The 24,941-nt window shown below is 35.5% G+C and overlaps 1 long non-coding RNA gene across 1 annotated transcript; it reads left to right on the top strand.

The window, feature by feature from the left end:
• Window positions 1-19,796: 19,796 nt before the first annotated feature.
• On the top strand, window positions 19,797-24,236 carry LOC113703441 (uncharacterized). Its single transcript, XR_003451453.2, has 3 exons — window positions 19,797-20,244; window positions 22,667-22,745; window positions 24,062-24,236. It is a non-coding gene; the product is annotated as an uncharacterized lncRNA (long non-coding RNA).
• The last annotated feature ends 705 nt before the right edge of the window (window positions 24,237-24,941 follow it).

The raw sequence follows: 24,941 nt of genomic DNA, 5'->3' as shown, positions 1-24,941 counted from the left end.
TGTCCAAATTTGCTCTGGAATTGGTGGTTACGGAGTAGAGGAGAGTGAGACGATTTATACAGGAATTGAATCTGGAGATCCAAGAAACTTTAGCAGCAACTCAATTTAATACTTTTATTGAAACTCTTGAGCAGGCCCAAAAGATCGAGAACGCAAAGGCACAAGTAAAAACTTTTCAAGCACGAAAAAGGAGTGCACCTAATAGTACACCTGAGAAATTTAGAAAAAATGTAATGCCTTCTAAAATAAGAAGAGCGGACTTTCCGCACTACCCACCACGGACATTAGCACAATTAGAAGGAGATTCTTCAAGAGGAGTTCAAATAGAAAAGGGCAACAAGAGAAAATTTCTCGAAAAGGTCAAATGGCGGCTCCTCGTTTGGCTTGTGGATATTGTGGGAAGACAAATCATACTGAGAATGAATGCTGGGTAAAAGGGCGAAAGTATTTGATTTGTGGGAGTAGCGATCATCAAATTAACAACTGTCCGAAAAAGCAGCCATGAGGGAATAATATTCAACAAGTAGATAGTACCAAACCTAGAGAAGCTAATGAAAAAGGGAACCGATCGAAAGTTCCAGCAAGGGTATATGCCTTAGACAAGCAACAGGCTCCGTAGTCATCTGAGACGATGGAAGGTAAAAATTTCAAGAATGAAATTTTCTTAAGGGGGAGAGAGTGTGAGGACCCAAAAATTCCTTTAGAATTTTCTCCTATTTTTGAAAAATTAATTTATATTTCCTTCTAGATTTCTTTATTTTGACTATTTAATTATTTACTAGCCCTAAATTTCATGGTGATTTCATTAGTTGAGTCAAGAGTTTTATTTTTACTTTTAAAATTAGAGTAAATTAGAGTTTTTGTGTATTTTGACAATGTGATCGATTAGTGAGGTGTGTGCACTAAATTTGGTGAATAAGAGTGAGTATTAGGTTGGAAGGATCGAAAACAACCTAAGAGGGGGTTGAATTAGGTTGATTAAAAAGTTAATCAAGTTATGGGCACTTTTTGCTCAATATGAAATTTACCCTCTTTTCTAAATGATCACATAATGAATGAACAATAAATTGCTTGAGAGAAGTAGAAGATATAAGCAATTTAAAAATCATAAGATAACAATAAGTAAATAAGAAAAAAGGAATTGCAAACTAATTGACTACCAAACTCCTCTTGAGTTTGAAAATCAATTCAAACAAGTTTTTTTAAATTGATAAAATACAATCAATCCTGTGTATAAAGGAAGGCACACTTCCTCCTTGCCCTAAGCTCCACTTGGTCAAATTAGAAAGTTTTACTATCCCTCAAGACAACCTTCACAAAGCTACATTATTGAAGTATTCACTCACAAATGAAAAGTTTACAATGAATTTCACTCCACCAAAACTACAAATCTTTCTTGGAGAGTGTTTTCTCACTAAAACTAATCTATATCTTTTGTATCTTCAATGTGCAAAAGTTGTTTGAAGATTCTGATCATGCACTATTTATATAGGACCAAAAAAGTGCTTCATTAATGCTTCCAACGGATAGAAAGTAGTTGAAAAGTCAACTAGCTGTTGGGAGTATCGGACTGTCGATACTATCGATACAAGCGTCCGACAGCAGGCAGTGAGTTTGAGGAAACTTCTTTAATTCTTTCGAACGTCCGAAGTCTCTGATGCTTGCGTCCGAAAGCAGATAATAAATGTGAGAAATCTTCTTTAGTTATTTCGAACTTCTGGTACCTCTAATGCTTTGCGTCCGAAGTGCCGCATTGTTTATCTAACGTCCGGTGCTCTATTACTTTGCGTCCGAATGAAATCAGTGAATTAGAGGGAATATCTTAATTCTTTCGGACATCCAGTGATGGAGTTCTTCATGCGTTCGAAGAGTTGCATTGTTTATCGGACGTCCGATATCGTCTTCGTGAGCGTCTGATAGTTTTCAACTTCCTTTATCTCTTTCAAAAGCTCTTGATATTTGAATCAGATTTACTTCGTAGTTGAAAGTATTTCTTGAAAAGATATTAGTATCATCCAATTGTTTTGTAATAATCAAAAGTTAGGGATCAAGATCAATATTCTCCTCCTTTTTGATGATGACAAAGCAATGGATGGAAGAAAGAAAAAAAAAATATAGCATAAGCCCCCTCTTACTCATTGCATCCAAAATTTTGAAGTGTCAAACTTATAATCTCAGAATAACTCTCCCTTATACATAGCATCCACTTCTCCCCCTTTTTATTATCATAAGATGGGAGTAAAAATCAGCAATCATAATCCAACAACAATAACAGAGAATACAATGTTCCAAACAAAAATAGAAAAATGATACCAGAGTTCAGCAATCACCAACATACCAACATTCAGCAATCATCAGCCAAAAATAGAAAATTCATACTAAAAGAAGTACCAAACAAAGAAATAACAATCAAAATAATTATCAAAACAAATCAATATTAGATCAGCATCATTAGATCAGCATTATTCTTTTCTCCCCCCTTTGTCATCATAAAAATTCAGTAATACTCAAAAACATCAAGGAAAACTCAGTTCAAAATATCAGAAATATCAAAAAAAAATTACAAAAGAACATTATGCACAACAATCTCACTAATCTTACCAATATCTCCTATTCGAATTGTTTTAATTTTCATGTCATCTCCAAATGTCACTTGCCAATAGATTTTGGTTTGACTTTGATGAAATGTGATGGATCACCGGTCATGTGTTTTGAATATTTACTGTCTATGAACTATTTTAATTTCTTAATGATGTTCACCAAATTCACCTACTTAAGAGTTCAGAAACAAATATTTGGTACCCTTTAATTTTTGGATTCTTGAGAGTTAGTATCATGTCTAACTATCTATATGCATTTCATGTCTCTTTTCATGTTCTTCCTCACATAACAATTGCTTTTCATATGACCTTTTTGACAATAAAAATTACACATAGCTAACGAGTTATTTGCATAAATAGGTTTAATAAATCTTATTTCTGTTCTCTTATAAACAGCAAAATCATTTACATCTTCTTCTCATAAGTGTCAAGATGAGGTATTGTTTCATTTTCTTGAAAGCAATTTTGTTTCTTATATTGCAGAAATTCATTTTAAATTATCCATTCTTCTTTTCAAATCAATTGTTCCTCTTTGAACATTTCACAAAGTCTTGTTTTTCTATCAAATTTATTTTGTAAATCAATCTCATTCTTTTTCAAGAAATCATTTTTAGTTTTCAGTTTCTTATTTTCTTGAAAAATACGTGTATTATCCTGAAGAAAAAAATTAATTTTGTGTTTTAATTCCTTGTTTCTAGTATAAGATTTTTTCAAACTATCATGCAATTTTTCAATGAAAAATTCAAAATTATCATCTGTTTCATCATCACTTTCAAATTAAGGGTTAAAAGTTGTTACCTCATTATCTCCAATGGCCATAAAAGCCAATTGAGCAGATTCTTCTTCCTTTTCAATTTCACCATCAGAGTTGCACTCATTTCATGTGAATTAAAAGTTTTTTAATCTTGATTTTTTTTCTTCTTTCTTCTTTTTCATTGGACACTCACTCATGTAGTATCCAAATTGGCCGCATTCATAGCATTTGTCACCTTACTTTTTGTTGGCCTCTAACTTTTCTTTATTTCTTGCATTGTTGAATTGATTGGAATTTGAATTGCTAGGTCCTTCTTTTTTTAATCTTCTTTTGTTGAGGATTCTTTTGAAACTTTTTGTGATGAGAACAAGATCATTGTCATCAACATCCAAATCTTCTTCATCTAATGAGATCAAGTCATTTTCATCTTGAGATGCTTTTAGAGCAATGTTCTTTCTTACCTTTGCATCTTCTTCTTCTTGGACCTTAATCTTAAGTTTCAACTCATAAGAGGTTAGAGAATTTATAAGAGATTCAATAGGCATAGAATTCAAATATTTAACCTCTTCAATGGCAGTCACTTTACTTTTTCAATTTTTGGACAAAGTATTCAAGATTTTTCTGTTTTTCTCTCCTAAGGAGTATTTCTTTTCTAACACTTCTAACTTCTTAATGAGATCATTGAATCTACAATACATTTTGTCAATATTTTCATAAAGTTCCATCTTAAATAATTTATACTTGGTAACTAAGATAGATTTCTTTTGTTCTCTTATATTCTCACTCCCTTCATGAATTTCTCTCAGTTTGTCTCAAATCTCTTTAGTCGACTTACAACCTTTGACCCTAATGTATTCATTTGAATTTAAAGCACTATACAACACATTCATGATCTTTGCATTTAAGGTAAGGTAGGTTCTATCATTACCAGTCAATTCATTTCTGATTTTTAATTTTGGTCTATGAGTAATTTCATCTATTATAGAGGCATCATATGGACCTTCATTAATAATAAATCACAGTTCAATATCAATAAATTGCAAGAAAATAATCATTATTTCTTTCCAACTCATGTAATTGGACCCATTAAACATAGGTGGTCTAATGACAGATTGTCCTTCAAAAAATATGGCATTGTTAGTTGTCATCTTTACTCCTAAATCGATTGAACTTAATCTCTAGGAGACCAAGTTTTGATACCAATTGTAAGGATCGAAAATAACCTAAGAGAGGGGTGAATTAGATTGATTAAAAAGCTAATCAAGTTATGGGCACTTTTTGCTCAATATGAAATTTACCCTCTTTTCTAAATGATCACACGATGAATCAATCAATGAATGAACAATATATCACTTGAGAGAAGTAGAGGATATAAGCAATTTAAAGATCACAAGATAACAATAAGTAAATAAGAAGAAAGGAATTGACCAATTGACTACCAAGCTCCTCTTGAGCTTGAAAATCAATTCAAACAAGTTTCTTCAAGTTGATGAAATACAACCAATCTTGTATACAAAGAAAGGCTCACTTCCTCCGTGCCCCAAGTTCTACTCGATCAAGTTAGGAAGTTTTGCTACTGTGAGAACCCAAAAATTTCTTTATTTTCTAGTCATTATTTTATTTTCTTGCATACAATTTCTATACCTTTCTTTATTATATTAATTTTTGAGATATTTTTACAAGGAAATTCAGTTGTTAAGACATTTTTTTGGTACAAATTAGTCTATGTGACGTTAGTAGCGTATATTGGACGTGGGACCTGCTAATGCAATAAAATTTTGACGCTAGTTTTTGTTCTTTTCGGTTGCTGAAGATAGCGTTTGTGTGATAGTTTGTTTGCTTTTTGGTTGGAAGATCATGGCTTTCTGCAATCTAGCGAGCCAAGGGCTGTATCTTTGGTCCCTATTTGCATAGCTTGGGTCTGTTAGAGTCTTTGGAATCCGTTTGGAAGTTTTGCTGCAACAAGTTTGAATGTTTTGGCTTGTTGCAGCAGCTTTTCTTTTCTTTGGGCTGTTAAATTGCTGTCGGGTTTAATAATCTGATTTTTGCTTGTTGATTAGCTAGGATATCATGAACACATTTGAAAGTTTTCTCCAAGATTTGCTTATTTCCATGCTATGTTTTTTTTTACTTGTTTAGATGTCAAAGTTATGTGTTATGTTACTTCTTTTAAAGTTTGAATGTTGGATTGAGAAATGTTAGGACCAAACTTCGTGTATTGGAGTCTGAAATTTGAGTTTGGAAATAAAAAGGCAGCAGGCCTGCACTTTCGGCTGCTGAAGTTTTCATATTGTTTGAAGTGTTTGATTTGTTGCTATTTGATTGGGATACCGTGTGCATGTACGCCATGAGGTAAAGCCATGTTTTGAAGTAGAATTCAGTTGTGATATAGCAAGCAAATCTGTCGCCTGGTTCTGGAATGTTTTTGTGATTAAGAGTTGTTGCAGCAGCCTGGACAGATTTGTTTCCTTTGCTTGTTCAAGTTTTGGCTTGTTTGAAGCTTATGATTTATTTCATATTTGGTTGATATTTGCGTATAAGCCTTCATGATTGCTAGATGTTGTCTCGGAACGCCCTGTGTAGATGTCTAGTTATTTCTTTGCTTCATGGTCCGAGAGTTGAGATGTTTTCTCGAATGTTTTGGTTCAACATCTTAAGTGAATGTTGATGCTTTCTTTGCTGCATTTCTTTTGTTTCCTCCCTGCTAAAATTGATGTTTGGGAGATGTGTGTGAGTTTGGTGACTAAATAATGAGTTTTGTACAATGTTTTCGGCATTTCATCCATGCGAGTATGAAGCTGCAAAATTTGCAGCAGAGCAAAGGCTGCAGCATCTGCTTTGCTGTTTTCTTCTCCGCAACCACTCACCAAGCTTTGGCCATCCTAATTTGCTAGTTAATCTTGTGTGGAAAGGGGCAGTAGAAGATTGGTTTCAGTTTGCATGTTTGAGTTCCTAAAACACTTGAATCATGATTCAATGCTTGCTGGAAAATGAACATTAGCTTGTTGCAAGCCTTATCTGGATGTATGCTGTGGTTTCTCTTTTGGCTCTAAGATCAAGTATTTTCAGTTTGGTTAACAAATCAATCAGCCTTTTGTTATTTAATTTGATTGCATGAATACCTGTATTCAATAGATTGCTAAGGAAACTGCAGCAAGAAAGTTGGAAATTGCCGAAGGCTTCATAGCTTGCTGAAACTTGATTGCAGAATGTTTCTCACGTCCTTGCATGAAGATTGCATGAAATAACTTTCTAAAACTACACGTTGGCCCACCAAGTCTCCCTTTGTTTTACTATGGCCCAAGCAATTGAAAAATTCAATCAATTTGACCCCTTAAATGTCTTTAGTTTTCGCATTTAAGTCATTACTTGTTTTAATGCTGCACGGGTTGTTCACCTTCCTTTAAACGCCTTGGATTGACTCAATTTCTTGCTTATCCCCATTTTCATGTGATTATTCATTAATTAAAGTGGTGCATTAATCCCTTGCTTTGATGGGTTTTATCTCAAGTTATCTCTTTCTCTGGTGACTTTAGCCCAAGTTAAGTCTTGTTCACTTTACTAGCATCACAAACGGGGAGGTATAATTTCTTTTATCTTTTTCGTCTCTCCCCAATGTGATCCAACGTGCTAAGTGAGAATTGCATGTCTACTTTGCTTTATTGGCTTTTCTTTAATTCCTTTCATTTATTTCATTTACTTTTGCTTTATTAAGTCTTTTTCATTCTTTATTTATGGGGTATGTGTACACCTCTTGGCTTGTAATAGATAGGGTTTGGAGAGCATTTTTATTCAACTTTTCCCCTTCCCCATTTGTTTTAGTTAGCCAATGTAATAGGTTCACTAGCTTGGTTGTTTTTGTTGCTCCGTGTTAATTTGCTTTATTAGGTTCTTGCATTTAGTCAAGCATGCTAAGTGTTATGTGCTACGTGTTTATAGGTGATTTGCATGTCTACTTGCTTTCTATAGTCGTAAATGAATATGATGGATGAATGCACGTCACCACACTAGTCCAACGCTAGTTGTGGCTCATTGTCCCGTATTCCACTAGTCCAACGCTAGTAGGAATTCCTAAACATGGGCTAGTCCAATGCTAGACCCTTAGGGATCTCCCTCGCTAGTTCATAATTGCATGTTTCACTACATTTCATGCATTTTTCTTAGTTTTCTAGCATTTGGTATGCTCCTCCAATCCTTTCCCCTTCATTTTAGGTTTTTGCATCCTCATGCTAGTCATAGAGTACATTTGCTTGAGAGTCCCCTTCCGATAAGGGAAACGAGCGAGTGTGGCTACAAAATAGCCTTAGCACGCTAGTTCTTCCTTCTAATCAAAGGGAAAATCAAAGTCGTGAAGTTAGGAGTCATTCCCGTACCCGACTTGATGCATTCCTTTAGGTTCATACATTCTCATTTTATCACATCACTTCCTCACTTTCTTTATCCACATTCTTTCACTACTTATATTTTTCTCAATCCACATGCTATGTTTGCACATTTTTCTTCTTTTATCATTTATTTTTTCTACCTCACAAATTGCACACAATCGTACTTATATGTATATACTACCATATTTTCATCCATTAGCACACAAACACCTTTATTTTCTCAATTGGCACACTTGCACTTTTCTTACATTTGCACACTTGCACTTTTCTTACATTTGCACACTTACACTCATATTTGAGTCTTCATTTGCATTGTTCATGAGCTCTATGAGGGCTTTCCTTATTGGCCATCACAACTCATGTGGTTGGGACCAAAAAGCCTCATAAGAGACATTTTAGATTTAGAATTGCATTTTTCTTTCCTTTTCATATCCATTAGTCATATCCAACATGCAACGCATATTTTGGGTAGAAGAATTAGGAAAAGTGGGGCTAAGTCACGCAACTAGCTTTGGTTAGGGTAAGGGAGTGCCTTAGGCTTTGCCTTTGCCTTCTCCCTTATCAAATGTGACCCCCGATCCCTTTCTTTGGTTGCGTAGACCTAAAAGTTCTTTAAAAGGGTTTGTTTACTTTTTCGTTCAAAAACAAAAATCATTTTTGGGTGACTTGGTACACCCTAATTCTAAACCAAGTGGCGACTCCATTTTTCATCCAAAAAACCCTTTTTGAACTTTATTTGGCCAAACCGTCGCATTTCACAATCCCACGGCTTTTTATTTTTCACTTTCACACACGTTCACATACATATCTCACACACTACTTTCACACCTTTCAAAAAGTGGGGCGCGACAGTTTGGCGACTCCACTGGGGACCTCCTAAGTGGGTCCAAACATTTGATTTAGCCATTCTTTTCCGTTTTCTACCCTTATTATGCATAGCATTTGGATATTAGGGTTGCATTTTCTATTTTAGGACCTTTTGCCTCACGCGCGTATCAAACTACTCCCTCACTCACGTATGTATGGTTGGTTGTTTGGATGTATGTTTTACTTGTTTTATCTCGCGCTTTGCATTGCATTTTGGGGGGGTGTGTCACCTTTAGAGCCTCGCGTTGGTTCTCAACCCCTTCTCTCAAAATAGGGAACACTTCATACGTGCATGTTTATTTACTGTTATCCCATTTTATTTCTTTTTCGTGGGCACAATCCCACACCTCCTTGTAGGATTAGGATCGATTGCCTTGGGTAGGCGGATGGTATGCACTGCGCCCATAGCGCTACCTAAGGGATTACTCGAGCCACCGATCGAAGGCCTTGGGAGTGATGACCCTTTGCCTTTAGGTCTGAAGGCTTGGGAGCCGAAGCCTTATAGAGTCTAGTTGCATTAGTGAGCCCCAACCTCATGCATCCATGTTAGAGTTTTCCTAGGTTAGAGTCAGCCTCACCCTTTTTAAGCACATTAGGCACGAGGGAAGGGGTTCCACCCCTTTTATTTGCTTTTATTGTATTTCTTTTCTTAATTGCTCCCAATATGTTATGTGTACTATCAATTGCACTAACCATTTCATTGTTTTCTTGGCTTGCATTCATGTGTCTTTGCAATAAGAGACCTCTTTGGCACTCTTTTAGTGACTTACCCACTAGATAACTCACATGTTTAAATTTCAGTCATCATACTTAATTTTCAATAAGTACATTTTCATTTTTAGACCTTTTCCCCCCAATGCATTATTTATGTCCTTTAGGCCATCTTTGTCACAAATTTACATCGCTTTAATAAATGGCATCATGCATTAAACCTTAGAAGGAACGCCATTTAGGCAATTCCATGTTAGGAATAAGCCACCCCATGTCTCGGATATATAATCCAATGAGACTTGCACGTTTACCTTTCTCGTACCATCCGAAGGGGTAGTGCACAAGATAAGGTAAGGATCCGATCTTTTTGAAGAGAATAAAGCAACTTTTGCACATTAGAATATGAGCGTCTAATAATCACTTTTTGGCCATTTTTAAACCTAACTGGTAAAAATCCCTTGCGTAAAGGACATTAATTTGAAAAAATTCACAAATAATTCCTTATCGTTGAAATAATTAATAAATTGAGGTCAAATCGTGATTTTAGAAGGCTCATAGACTAATAATTTGAAAAAATTCACAAATAATTCCTTATCGTTGAAATAATTAATAAATTGAGGTCAAATCGTGATTTTAGAAGGCTCATAGACTAATTTTGTCAATTTATAATCAATTTTGAATAAACCATCATTTGACCAATTTACCATTTTCTAGGGTCATCCGGTCCATTTTTGAATAAATCATCAATTCCATTCAATTCATTTGATCAAGTTATTTATCAATTTCATCCAATCCATTCTGTCAATTCATTCATTTTTTAAATCATCAATTCATTTGACCAATTTACCCTTTTTAGGGTCATCCGGTCGATTTTTGAATAAATCATCAATTTCGTTCGATCCATTTGACCGATTTACCTATTTTTAGGGCAATTCGGTTGGTTTTGAATAAATCATCATTTCACTCGATCTGTTTGATCAATTAATTTCATTCAATTCATTTGATAAGTTTAATTCATTTTAGGGTTATCCATTCAATTTTGAATAAATATTCAAATTTCATTCAATACATTTGATCATTTTACCCTTTTTAAGGTAATCTAGTCAATTTTGAATAAATCGTCAATTTCATCCTATCCTCTTGACCCGCTTATTCCTTTTTAGGGTTTAAGTCTAAAGTTCACTGAATGACTTAGTCAAGACATTGCAATCCTTTCAAGAGCAAGCTCTTTCTCACATCATGTGTCAATCAAAACAAACAATCCATTCGGACTTTGTCCTCATTTTTAAGACAAATGTCTCTTCTCACTCCAATTGGCCAATTTTTCAAATCATTTTTTTCACTCAATCAGTTGATCGGATTCATCAGGTATGGTATGGTGCCTACCCTAGAGGATTGCATTCTCATTCTAGGCCTATGTCGCGCCCCACTTTTTGGAAAAAATAAAATAATTTGTTTTTGTTGAATTTTATTGGTTTGGAAAAAGTGAAATTTTTGATAAAAATAAAAATGGGTCTAAATGGGACTTTTGAAAATGCGACGATTTGACCCAAGAAAAATAGTTCAAAAAGGGTTTTTTTTATATGAAAAATGGAGTCGCCACTTGGTATAGAGTTAGGGTGTACCAAGTCACCCAAAAAGTGAATTTTTTAAGGGAAAAAAATAAGAAACCCTTTTGAACGACTCCTAGTCCACGCAAACAAAGAAAAAGGTTCGGGAGTCACATTTGACGAAGGGGAAGGCAAGGAAAAAAATCCAAGGCACCCCTTCGACCTAGCCAAGGCTAGTTGCGCGATTTAACCCTTATTTTCCTAATTTTTCTACCCAAAGTATGTATTTGCAATTTGGACAAAGACTAATGAATGAGAAATGCAATCCTAAATTCTACGATGTCTCTCGTGAGGTTTTTGGTCCCAAACCACATGAATTGTGGCGGCCAATAAAGGGAAACCTCATAGAGGTCGATTGATGCAAATGGTGACTCAAGTGCAAGTGTGCAAGTGTATGAAAAGATTCATGTATGAAATGGTGTAAAAAAACAAAGTGTTTGTGTGCGAATGTGTAAAGAAAGTGCATGTGTAAATTTGTATGAAAATCAAAGTGTTTGTGTGTGCAAATGAATGAAGATAGAATAGTACATATATAAGTGAAACTTGAATTTCATTTGTGAAGTAAAGTAAATAAAATATGGATTGAGAAATGTAAAAAAATGTGATTAAAAGAGTATGGAAGTAATAAAAATGAAAGTATGACCCTAGGGGAATACAACAAGTCGGGTACGGGGGTTGACTTCTAACTTTTCGACTTCGATTTTCCCTTTGATTAGAAGGCGAAACTAGCGTGCTAAGGCTATTGAGTAGCCACACTCGCTCGTTTCCCTTACCCAGGGGGGTTTTCACGCAAATGAACCCTAACTAGCATGAGATGCAAGTCCTAAAATGAAGGGGAAGGGGTTTGAGGAACATACCAAATGACAAACTAAGGAAAAATGCGTGATATGTGGTGATCATGCACTTAATGAAAAAAGGAAAAAAGGAACCTATTGGGTCTAGCATTGGACTAGCCCATTCTATGAATTCCGACTAGCGTTAGACTAGTGGAAACGATAAAAGAAGCCACAACTAGCGTTGGACTAGTGTGGTGACGTACATTCATCCATTCCATTCATCTATACTACAAAAAGCGAGTAGACATGCAAATCACCTAAATCATGTAGCACTTATCATGCTCGACTAGATGCAAGATCCTAATAAAGCGTTTAACATATAACACATAGGCATGCAACCATTACATTTGCTAACTAAAACAAAGGGGAAAGGGAAAATGGACCAAATTACTTGCTACGCCCTATCTATTACAAGCCAAGAGGTGTACACATACCCCATGAATAAATAAAAGAAATACTTAAAATGAAAGGAATTAAAGCAAATTTAAGAAAGCCAAGTAAACATGTAATTCTCAATTAGCACATTAGTCCACATAGGAGAGAAACAAAAGGGGTAAAAGAGATTATACCTCCCCGTTGGTGATACTAAGGGAGTAAACAAACTCAACTTGGCTAGATTCAACCAAGAAAAGACTAACTTAGGCTAAAATCACCAAAAACAAAAGATTAATGCACCAATTTAGTGATAAGATATAAACTAAACAATTTGAATCCATCAAAACATCAAACTTTCCCTCAATTGCAACTCAATGAAGTCAAAACTACTTAAAGACCAAGGCAAAAGGCATGATCATCCGATCCCTAAGCATAACATCTACTAAAGACCCAAAAGCAAGCACTACTCAATCATTTGAACCTAATTGAAACCTTTAAAAACACAAAAAGTTCCCCAAGTAAATAACAAGATTCAAACAAACATTATGGAGTTTTGAAGGTCCAAGAGTGAACAAGGGTCCATGAATGATTTAAACATGCATTTTGAAAACTCGATAGCCACCATTAATCAACCAAATAAAACTAATTGAAAAATTTAAGAGCTTCAAAAATCCCAAAAAAAACAATGAAAGGCCAAATGATGACTCAAAGTACACCCACCTTAGGACCTAATTGTAAAGAAATGAGAACATGCTTGGGCTTTTGTGGAACATGGAGAAGCTTGAGGGACTAAATTGATTAAGTATTCAAATTACTTGGGCCATAGTGAGCTAGGGGGGACTTGGGGGGTTCAAAGGCAATTTTGAAACAATTTCCATGCAGGTTCATGCAAGCTACGTGAGCAAACATTCTGCAACCAAAACAAATATTTCTGCAGCCAAGAAACCATCGCAACTTGCATTCTCACGAACAGATATCAACCTCAACACTCATTTTGATCAAAAATCTTTCAACCAAACATTCAAAGTTAATCTAAACATCATAACACACACATTCAGAATTCAAACAAACTCAAATATAGAAGAAAACTGATGCAAAGACAGAAGGCAGCTCATGCATTCAGCATATTTTTCCAGCCGCAGCTTTTCTTTCCATTTCAATCGTGCAAACCAGATTTATAATTCAAATACAAAGCTTTGATTAGATATTTCTCAAAACAACATCTTAACTCTAACTAATCAACAAGCTGCTTAACTTAACTCCAAACCAACAAGAACAACGAAGGAGCTAATCATCAAAGGTAGAAAGAAAACTAAACAGCAAAAGAATGAAATAGAAAAAAAACGCAGCAAACTTTCTGCAATTCGGCACTTTACAAAATCCAGCTTTCAAACACAATCAAATCCAAACACAAGGCTTTAAACTAGGCAGCAAGCCATCATCCAAACAAATAGAAAGAAAAACTGAGCAAAATCCAGTGCAAACACAAATAAAATACGTTCAGCAAGTTGAAAAATCTGGAACATATAAAACTGATTTGGCAAGTTGAAATGCATTTTCCAGCAAGTGCTTGGGCATGAATCCGAATTTACCTCGGTTGAATCATTGTGTTAAGTACCCAAAACTAACATGCAAGGCTACTTAATGAAATTACTATCATTTCTAGTTCAGATCAAATTCGGACAGCTACTATAAACATCCACAAATCCAGAAATTCTGTTCACCATTCTTGGATGAACTTGCATGTAGCCGCTCACTATTTCATTTTTTTTTTTTTTGCTTAGCCGAACCAATAAACTTCCTGCAAAGCTTAATCATCTAATTTTAATTAGTCAAACACCTAACCAAGTGAAAATCAACCACTTTCCAGCAAATTTCATGCTAAAATACCCATGCAATTTCCAAAACAACTTCAACGGCTAAACTGGAAAAATTGTTTCAGCAATCCATCAAATTCCATTAAAATTTCCAGCCATGTAACCGAAATTCAGACCACGTAGCTTACATGCAACATCAAATAAGAAACTATCTATCAATTTTGATCCATAAGCAAATTCGGACAACATCAAAACATTACTCAACCAGAATTCAAACAATCCTGCTCCCGGTTGGCTTGCATGCAACCTGATTTTGTATCTTTTCAATTTTCTGACTTAATCAAGGTTAACTACCTTCATGCAAATCTTAATCATCCAGGTTTTAGTTGATTAAATGTGCATCTAGGCTCAGATTATCACAGATTAGCTAATTAGAGTTACAAATTCCAGCTCAAACTTTCGGCAGCTCCAATTCTTCCAAACCAGATTTCTTAAGTCTCAATTCCTCATCTAACCTCACAAACCCACATGCATGCGTATAGACAGCTGCGTCAACCCATAAACAATTCATCTAAGTCCAGAATTTACCTTGGCTTGAAGCCTAAAACCCACGACTAGCAGCTGCAATCTTTTCTTCCTCTCGGCTATCCAGAAATGCCGCCTGCCAGCTCCTCCTCTCCCTTGCTCCAACTTGCGACTAGGATGGAGGAGGCCTGGTTTTCAGACCCTTCACCAGCTCACGGGTACAAGGATACAAAGCAGCAGGTTTCTTTTTTTTTCTTTTTTTTAGCTCACGGACAGGAAAAAAAAAAAGCAAAAGGCTCGGCTCTCTTTCAGTCGTTAATTCCAATGACACTGCTCTCTCCCTAGCTCACGGCAGCAAATGGAAATGGATGTGTGTCCTCTAGAGATCCGGAAGTGTTGTGGTAATTAGTAGTTGATATAGTAGTGTGTGGTAGTGGAGAAAGAAACCGGCACTAAGGATAGAAAATACTAGAATGTGAAGTGGAAATGGATTCGGCAGAAATAGGATTGTGATTTTTTTGATTTTTTTTAATTAATTAAATAAAACTGATAATAAAAATAGATAACAAACAACAAAAACAACAAAAAAATTTAATTAACATTGGATAGAAACTAAATCTAAATAAACTAGAATCCACGAAAGCACAATTTTCCATTTTTCATCAATTTCCTCTTTTCTTTCCTTTTTTTTTTCACAAATTTTACGTTAAAACTTAAAACTAAAACTAAGACTAAAACGTGAACAAAATTAATATGACAAATAATTAGCAAATAAAAGACAAATAAAAAGGTAACAACTAAAATGCAGATAATCTAAAACAAAATCATGAATTAGATGCAACATACAAATTATTTAAGAATTTGGTGTCTACAGCCTACCCTTGGCACAAAAAGGGTTCCCCCCATAGGACATGCATACCGATTTTGTAGTCTTGCCTACTAATTTTGGGTATTTTTCTTTTATTTTTCCCCCTTCCCCTGCATTCATGAAAAATGTTTCAATAGGGTGAAAATATTTTTCTATATTTGATAACAATTCTGATCTAATAAAGTGTGAAAATTACAAGTATTATTTGATTCTTGAGCAGATCCAACAATGGAAACATGAAAGATCCATCTGAAAGCTCTAGGCTAGGAGCTTCTAAGAGATTTCATAATTGTTTTTCAAAGAAAATTCTGTATATTGGATTTGTTAATACATTCCTGTTCCAAAAGAAACAAAAAGTGTATATATGTGGAGCTTTTTAGAAGTTTTCTCTTCTCATTTGTATTATAATTGAACGAGAAATTTTGTTTTAAACTTTGTCAGCAATAAAGTTCTGGACAATTATTGTTTTGTATATTCATGTACATTTCATTCTTTGTTTTTGCTCATTGGAGATTTCATGATGAATTTTAAGAAATATAACTAAATTGAGATTTCCTCAACCTCCAGCCTGAAAATTCACAAGTGTATGCTTTCTAAAGTCCTTGCGTGCACTAGATTGGTGATCCGAGCCACACAATAAGAGTGCTCAAAATTAAAAGAGGTCACTCAAAAGGCCCAATGAGATACCTTTTCTCCTTCAATGTACAATTCATATTTTCCCACTTCTATTGACCCCAAAATAAAATCAGTCACATTGATTGATAAATTACAAATTTGGGCAACCTTTGCTTGGAAAAATGTCCATGGGGTCTAATTAGATTCAATTCACATCTAAGTGAAAGCAAAAAAATGTGCATTATCCTTGTTTGTGTTGAAAATTTGGAATGATACTTCAAGCATTCGTTTCTCTATCCATACACCTTTTATCATTTGCTCTCCCATTTGAGCCTTTAAAAGAATAATTTCGTTTCACATAAGAGTCTTAAAGCTCACTACCCTACATTGGAAAAGTTTCAAATATCAAAAGGGAATGGATTCTCAATGAGCATTTCGTTACTTTGGTTGTCATGAGCTGTAAGAATGATGTTTTGGCCATCGTTTCTACAATCTAAACACTATTTACCCCTTGCATTCTCATTTGAGCTAAAATTGGTGGTTCTTTTTAAAGCACTTATGATCGCCCCTCACATTGGGGAAGGAGATTGGAGAAATTTCAAAAAGAGAAGAGAAAAAGCAAAAATGCTAAAATTAAAAGAAAAGAGGGAACCGCAATTTGGGGAAATTTGATTATATCTGGGCTTCAATTTTGAGAAGAAGAAAGTGAAAAGAAAAGGAAGAATTTTGTCCGGCTGATCGCCTATGTTTTCACCTATATGGATGAACAAGCGTCTTCCTCAGTCAGTTAATTCAGATACAGGCAAGAAATTTCGCATTAATGAAAGTTTCCTTTCAGAGTTAATGTAAGGAACGGAATAAAAGTCAGGCCCTCTTCTTTTCCAATTTAACATTCTATCTCTAGTTATCCCTTTTGAGCCTTCAGAGTAAATATTTTGTTTGACAAACCCTGAGAATCGCAAACCCCACACTGGGGACAAGTTTGAGTTGAAAAAGAAAGAAAAGTCCCAAGAGGTGAAAAGTGATAAAGCAACAAAATCAAAAGCAAAGAGAACCTCGGTTGAGCATAAACTGGGGCAAATTTTTGAAAAAGTTCAAAGGAATGGCAAAAAGCCAAAGGAAAAATCAATCAAAAGAGAAGAAATGGAAAAGAAAAGAGCCTCAAATTGAGAATAAACTGGGGCAAGTTATGATTTAACCCCAAAAAGAGAGTTGGCACAATAATGCGATCTCCGATCATTTAAACCACTTCGAAAAATCCGCTTTCAAGCCTTAACTTTTATAGCACCTCACCTGACCCCATTACAAAAATCGAAAGTCCTGACTTCTGTTCTTTGCAATATCTCTGCCAAAGAAATTTTCTAATTGGCAAGTGATGCTCCTATACTGATGCCAGAAAATTTTTGAATGTATTTCTGAATTGATTTGTTGGAGGTCGATAGTACTCATCATCTGAAAACCACAAGGGCACCTTTGAAAAGAAAAGAAAAGAAAGGAAAAGGAAAAGGCAAGAAAGTAAATGCAAATACAAAAGATTCGATGGTAAAGTCCCTGTTGAGTGGTGATAAAAGTCAAACAAAGTTCCAGATCTTGGAGTCCAAGATTAGGGCAATTTTTGGAAAAATGCGATCTCCAGTGCAATGTCCTTGAAAGTCTTATTCTTTAACTATCGTTTCAAGCCACATTACAAGCTCATAAAGTCCATCGTTGACTTATCCTTCATGACAACTTGAAGTGAGGGCTATGCTTCTGAGGAGTCCCTCAATTATTTGTGATCATACGGCTATAACTTGTTTTCACATGTTTAGCTGTTGTTTCTGCCCACACGTTGCAAGCCTAAATCTTATATGTTGACTAAGTTTTCTTAAGAAATAAGGGTGACAAACTCTTTGCTTTCACTAAGATGTGACATTGAATGCATTACATACAATTTGGGCACAAAAATAAGACAAATCTCGATTTCTCATTTTCCTTAGCCACCTCAAAATCAGAAATAAGATCCCTTGTTTGGTCCTGAAAGACGACCTAACAAAAAGTGGTGGCCCATTACTCTAAGCATCGATGCTAAAATGAGGAAGGAATCCTTGTAATTTGGTATTATTTTGAGAAATTCATCATGAAATTTTTTGTATGAGTTTAAGCAAGACGCTTAGATTTCTTCACATTGTATAGGAAACACAGTTTCTTACATTATTCAAATAAATGGAGTGTCATCCAAACAATTTTTTTTGCAATTAAATGGGCCCACACTGGGGCAAATTTTCATTTGAGGGATTTTGTAAAATGAGCCCATATTGGGGCAAATTTTTATTTGTGAGGTTTTCACAAAAATAAGCCCACACTGGGGCAAATTTTCATTTGAGGAATTTTGTAAAATAGGCCCATATTGGGGCAAATTTTCGTTTACAAGATTTCGCAAATTGGACCCACATTGGGAAAAAATGTTTTTGTAACACATTTGAGGTTTTCGTCCAAAAATCAAATAATACATTTTCAAATCAATCAACGCTGCTCTTTTCATGAAATTTAAGTGCATGTCATACTTTGGTAAGTCCCCTGTGCAGGTATTTATGGATGAAATCGACAAAAAAGCGTCTGGTGATATGGAAGGCCGATGCCGAAGAAAGTGAGAAAAAATAAAAGGTCCAATGGTCCAATAACAACATATTGGGGCAATTTTCATATGACTGTGGAGTCTCACCCAAGAATTGAAAGGTTCAGACCAAAGAAGAGGTGAATCAAAGTTTTAAGGAGGAGCAACCCTGCCATAATGCAAATCAAATGATCGGTTGCACAATAATTGGTGGAGACTGGGGTAAATTATTTTGACAAGTTTCCCTCAATCAGAAAAATCAGGAAAAGACCAAAAAGCAAGAAAAGAGAGAAGTTTAAGTGCATGTGTACTTTGTTAAGCCCCCTATACAGGAATCCATTGCTTGAAATCGATGAAGAAGCGTAAGTCAGAATTTTGCGAATCAAGGCCTTAAGGGGGAGAAACCTTGTGAGAACCCTGAAAAATAGACATATAAATATCAGTGCATATTTTATTTGCATTTTAATTCTTTAATAAATTTTAGCACGAAGTCAAATTGTTTCTAAATAAGTATGTAGAATTAAACGTTATGTACAAAATAAAAGAATTGTGCTAAACTACTAAACTTCGTGGTTTTGTTACATTAACTTCATATTTCGATGGTAAACTATTTCATTGATCTAATCATTAATTTCTTCAAATTCTAGAATGGTAATTAATTGTTTTGAAATAAAAGTGTAGAGATAATTTTTAAGTAATAAATAATATAATTGTGCCAATATTGAATTATTCGGTTTTGCTATATTAAATTAATATTTCTTGAGTTAGATTAATTTATCGCCTTAAAATAAAATACTAAAATACTTAGTTTTCTTAATGTTGAAAATTAATGTTACCTGAGTAGATTAAGTATATAAAATTTCTTGAATTTCTATAACTAATTCTAAATTAGTGAATAACGTTAAACACTAATAAGAATGTTCACTATGAGACAAAGCCTATAAATTTTAGATAAACATGATACAAGTATACTAAACATAATTAAGGTGTGAAAAATTCGATAATTAAAGCCTTGCAAGATTAGCATATTACTAGGCGATCAATTGTACTTGGGGATAATTGTTGGAATTAAGTTAGAATTGAGATTTTAGTTGAGGTTAGGGAGCAAAGTGAAAGGACCAAAATGCCCTTCACAATTCACAAAATCCCCACTACACCACAACCATCACCATGCACGGCCAAACACCCCTTCTGACAACATTTCCATCACCGCCCAAATTGACCAATCCCATTCTCTCCAATTCCATACGTAAACCATCTCCACACTCAACCAATTCTAACCACAAACACCTCTCAAAAACCACGGCACCATCTTCATTTCCTTTCCACTTCACATCTCAAACCACAACTGCATTTCATTCTGCCTTGCTAGTGTCGACAAACCGAGAGAGCGAGAGAGAGGCCGAGCTGCACTCTGCAGCCGAGTGGAAGAAAAGAAACCGCAGGATTGAATGTTTTTGGTTCTGGCCGTGAGTTGGAGTGAAGCCAGGGAGAGCAAGTGGAAGTCGGAGGAGCTACTGATCATCACCATTTTCGTTCACTTCAGACCAACATTTCCCAGCTGCAACCATCTTCACCACAACACCATTTCCAGCTGCAAATCGAACCAGGACCAACCAGTGTGCGTGAGAGCCGAGAGGGAGCAGAAATTTTCCAGATTTTCTTGCGTGAGCTTAGCTTGCTGTGAGGTAATTTCTGGATTCATTTTATGACTAATCAGAGATAGTTTGAGCTATCTAGGGGCATGCATGTACTATGGTACAGTCGGATGAATGAGATTAAGCCATTAGAAAATTTCTGTTTTGGATGTTGATGTTTCTGCCGAGAAGTTGAGCCAATAATGCAGTTTTATTTTCAATTTTCTGGGTCAATCTGAGCATCTAAGTGTACTTAGCCGAATGAAAACTTGAAGATTAATACCATGAATTAACCGAAGGAAAAGTTGGATTTATGACCAATCTAATTGCTGGAAATCTGTTGAGTTGGCCGAGAGAGGGAAAGAAAGAATTTCCAGTTTTTCTCTTCAAATCTTGGCTGCAAATTTCGTATTGTAGTTCAATATACTCATAACACAATAATCACCGTATGCATGCTGAGTTTGAGTGAACAAAGTAATGAATTTTGTTAGGGAAAGGTTCGTATACCAAACTATCTATTTGCTGCAATTTTTCCAGCTTAGCCGATGGTGGCTCTTTTGAGTTTTAATGGAAACTTGGTGAGTGGGCTCTATGAATTCCCACAATGACTTGGATGATCTGATTAGCTAGTCAAGTATTTGCTTGTCGGATTTGAGTACTTAATATCATGTATTAGCCGAGTAAAAAGTTGGTTTTATGACCAATTAGCTGCTGGAAATTCTGTTTAGCCGATGACAGATTTATTGTGGTGGAATTATTTGCCAAAATTACATGTTATTTGTTTTATTTCGTGTCGGAAAATTTTGATGGTGGGCTCTATGAACTTCCACCCTTGGATTGATGATGGATATAATGCTAGTTTAGTGTTTAAATAGGTAGATTAATGATACCTAGCTAGTCTAGACTCCAAAAGATGCATCGTTCAAAAATGTTCAGATTTGCCCTGTTTTAATCGCAACCCTTTTTGCAAAATTTTGAGAGTTTCATGACTTGTATATCATGTTGATATGTTGAATATATGGTGTACAAAGTTTCATTTAAAAATATCGAGGTTTGGTTGGTCAAATAAATCGATTTAACAAAGCTAGTAAATCTGGAACTATTTCCGATATGCTCTGACCAGCTTTCGTATTTCGGCCATAATTTTGAACTCCGATGTCGAAATCGAGTGCCGTCAGCGGCATTTGAAACTAGACATTCCAACCTTTCCGACGATATAAAATTCACATTCTGGTTCCATGTATGTGAGCCAAACCAACTATTTTAAGTCGGTTGTTCTGTTTCTCTGCTTTACAAGAACAAAATGCTGAGGCTGCAACTTGTGACTCGAATTCGAGCTAGTTGTGTGCCGAATTTCAAAATGATTTCTTCTATGAAATTATAGCTCTATGAATGTGTTTTCCAACGCCTTAAACCATGCCAAATTCCGAGTTAATTTGAGTGATCTGTGATCAAAATATGAAACCTGCTCTGTCCTTGAAAACCCTGATTTTTTTTGACAGATTTGATGCAAGGTTTGGCAAAGACTTGCTAACTGAATATTTTGATGCTAAACACTTACCAAATGCACCATGAACATTCTTTAAGTTTTGCCTAAACAAATGAACCAGGTTTGGAGGAATTTTCTTTGACCAAATGTCTGAAATGGAAAAACAAAAGGTTCAAGGCAGTTTTGTCTTAGTATTTGCGAAATTTTAGGTGTTTGATTGACCACCTTTCCGAAGTTATTTTTCCATGAAATTTGGTAGAGGAACAACCCTTATATGGTAGTATTATACTGCTAATTATGGTGTTATTCCGAGACCGATTCATGGGTCAAATAAATTACCAAAGTTCGAGACTTGATTTTGGAAAACCCTTGTTTAACAAGAAAATTTTAGTAACTTTGAGCTACCGTATCTTGGTGCTCAAAACTCCGTTCCTCATTCCGTTTGTTTTGTTATACTCTTGAATTACAACACTAATAGAGTTCCAAATTTTAAAAGCTATTTCCAAACAAGTGAATTTTGCCGAATTTCCAAAATTGGCCAAAAACTAACTTAAATCTGCCTTATGAACCAAAAGAGTAACTTTGAGCCCATTTTGACTATCTTCCATTTAGAATCATGAAAAAGTGTATCCTAGGAACTTTTAGCATTTTGAAGGAAGTTTCCAACGGTACCAAGTTTTTCAATCTTTGACATGTAAAAGGTGAGCTACGATTTTTCAAAGTATTGCATCAAAACTGAAATTTTCCGTATTCCAAGGAAATGGAGTTTTTCAAGTACTCCTTATTCCTTCGATAATATTCAAATGTCTTATCCTTGAATTTCATGATGTAGACTTAATTTCTCTTGTACCTTGAAACCCCGCTTGAGAATTTAGATTTAGGATAATTAAGACTTGTTCACGAGATTTTTCCTAAGTTTGTACTATGACACGATTTTCAACAATAGTAGGAATTGCAAATGATAGACTATTACTATTCGTTCAGGCGCACGCAAGGACCTTTAAGAGGATCCGACAGAGGACGCTTGAACTTCAAATTGAACCTATTGCCCTTGTTTGACTAGGTGAGTGTTCCATATAAGAATACGTAATTGAGTAAGTCTAGGACATGCTCATTTCATGATCGTTAAGTATTTACCATACTCATGCCTATTTAAGAAATATATATATGCATTGCATATCGACATGAATTGGTTAAATGATTAACCCTATCAAATAATCTTGTAATCTCAATATGTGCTTAGCCTGCTTATTTATGCTTATTTGGTTAAAGTGCTCTTGTGACTCGTTATGTGACAATTTGGAAAATGAGTTCCGATCCATCGAAGTGCGCAGTGTGTACTTTATCACACTAGCCGTTCGAGTGGTGAAGTGTGTGAAATATTTTCTAATGAATCTGTGAATCTAAATGTGGTTGCGTCGTTGGGAGAATCCCTCGACTCGTGAATCAACTACCATAACTAATGAATCTGTGAATCTAAATGTGGTTGCGTCGTTGAAGTGAATCTCCTCGACTCTTACGTGATAAAAGTGCAAAACGGCCAATGGCGGCCTATTAAAACGACATATGTCTACCAATTAACCGTAATTACCACCGTTTACCGTTTACCGTTAACCGTGTTTACTTACCATTTTCTAATATATGTGGTTACTGATTACTTGATTATCATAAATTATATGCTCATATGAAGTTGTCCATCATTGTTAGGCGAGTGTGTACTTTACCTCCCTCGACCTATTCAAATGATGAATTTTACTTTTGTCGAATTACCTTGTTACCTGTGCATGTTGTAAGCTATAAGCTGAACTTGGGCCCCGCCTCGGTTACTGACCTACTCGAGCCAGGACTGGGCTCGGTCGGGTAGGTTGGAACCCTGGACAACCGTTTCGGTATACTCGAGTATTACCACTGGAGGGATAAGGTGATGGCCAGTCAACCGTGGAGATCCGGGAGTTATAAGGTGCAGATGACCGACAAAGTTTCACTGGAACACCGTATCCTTTTGTGTTTGCTTTGCTATTAATAATGTTATTGCTCTCCTAGTTGGCATTCTCGGGTAAGACTCCTCATGAGCATTAACCTCTGAGATGAAGCAATCCTTGTAATGTCCTTCTAGTCGGACGAGCCACTATTTGTTTGACTGAAAATTTATGAAAATATATTTATATGGCCATTCATTCCAAAAGTACTAGTTCTACATGTGTTTTCAAAGTAGCAATTACCCGTGTAATGATTATCACCTCATGGTAACATGCCATTGTGTAATCTAGAATCATGCATACGATATGCATAATTTACTTGACCTATTTGAACTGTTACAGCATTTTGGAACCTCACTGGGCTGTGTAGCTCATCCCACGTTGTGGTTTTCTTTTACAGGTTCTGACAACTGAGGAAGACTTGAGATCTACTTGTACTTTAAGCATGTAGTTTGAATTAAACAATGTAGCTTTTGTTTCGGGTCGCCACAGGTGGCTGGAAAAGTGTAACCCTTGAATTTGTATGTGGCTTGTATGAAATTTGTTACTTGGCTTATAAGGATGTATTTGAGTTATATGTTTTGTTTCTTGGGTTGTAATCGGGAAGGTATTTTAAGAATCGACGTTAGCTATCTTAAGGCACTGCTATCTCTGAAGTTAATGTGATTCTAGAGACCGGCCTATTTGGAGGGAAACGATGTTGCAATAGATTAGGTTATACTTCGGAAGGACTTTTGCTAGCTGCTTGCGTGAGTCCTGGCGAGAGCTGGGCAGACGGCCCGCCAACCCTCTGGTTCGCCTTAGAGGGAAGTGGGGTCGCCACAAACCTGCTGTAATGCAAACCAAATGATCGGCTGCACAATAATTGGTGGAAATTGGGGCAAATTATTTTGAGAAGATTCCCCCAAATGGAAAAATCAAAAAAACAAAAAACAAAAAAAAAGAAGAACAAGAAAAATCAAAAAAAGAAAAGAAGAGAAAAAAAGAAGAAAAGAAAATTAAAAAATCAGAAAAATCCAAAAAAATCAAAAATCAAAAGTCAGAAAAATCAAAAAAAATCAAAAAACATCAAAAATCAAAATCAAAAATCAAATCAAGTTCATCACGGCAGGCTCGGGTTTAATCCCACTGACCGATTGTCAAGGTATTTTCATTTGCATCGCCACTAGCCGTGGGTCAGTCCCACTAGTGAGCATTTTTCATTTGCATCGTCACTAGCCGTGGGTCAGTCCCACTAGTGAGCGTTTTCATTTTCACTGCCACTGGACGTGGGTCAGTCC

This window comes from Coffea arabica, chromosome 8e (genome assembly GCF_036785885.1).
Source record: "Coffea arabica cultivar ET-39 chromosome 8e, Coffea Arabica ET-39 HiFi, whole genome shotgun sequence".
Taxonomy (NCBI): Eukaryota; Viridiplantae; Streptophyta; class Magnoliopsida; order Gentianales; family Rubiaceae; genus Coffea; species Coffea arabica.
Note: the sequence above shows the minus strand (reverse complement) of the source record. Positions and strands in the feature narration are given on the sequence as shown.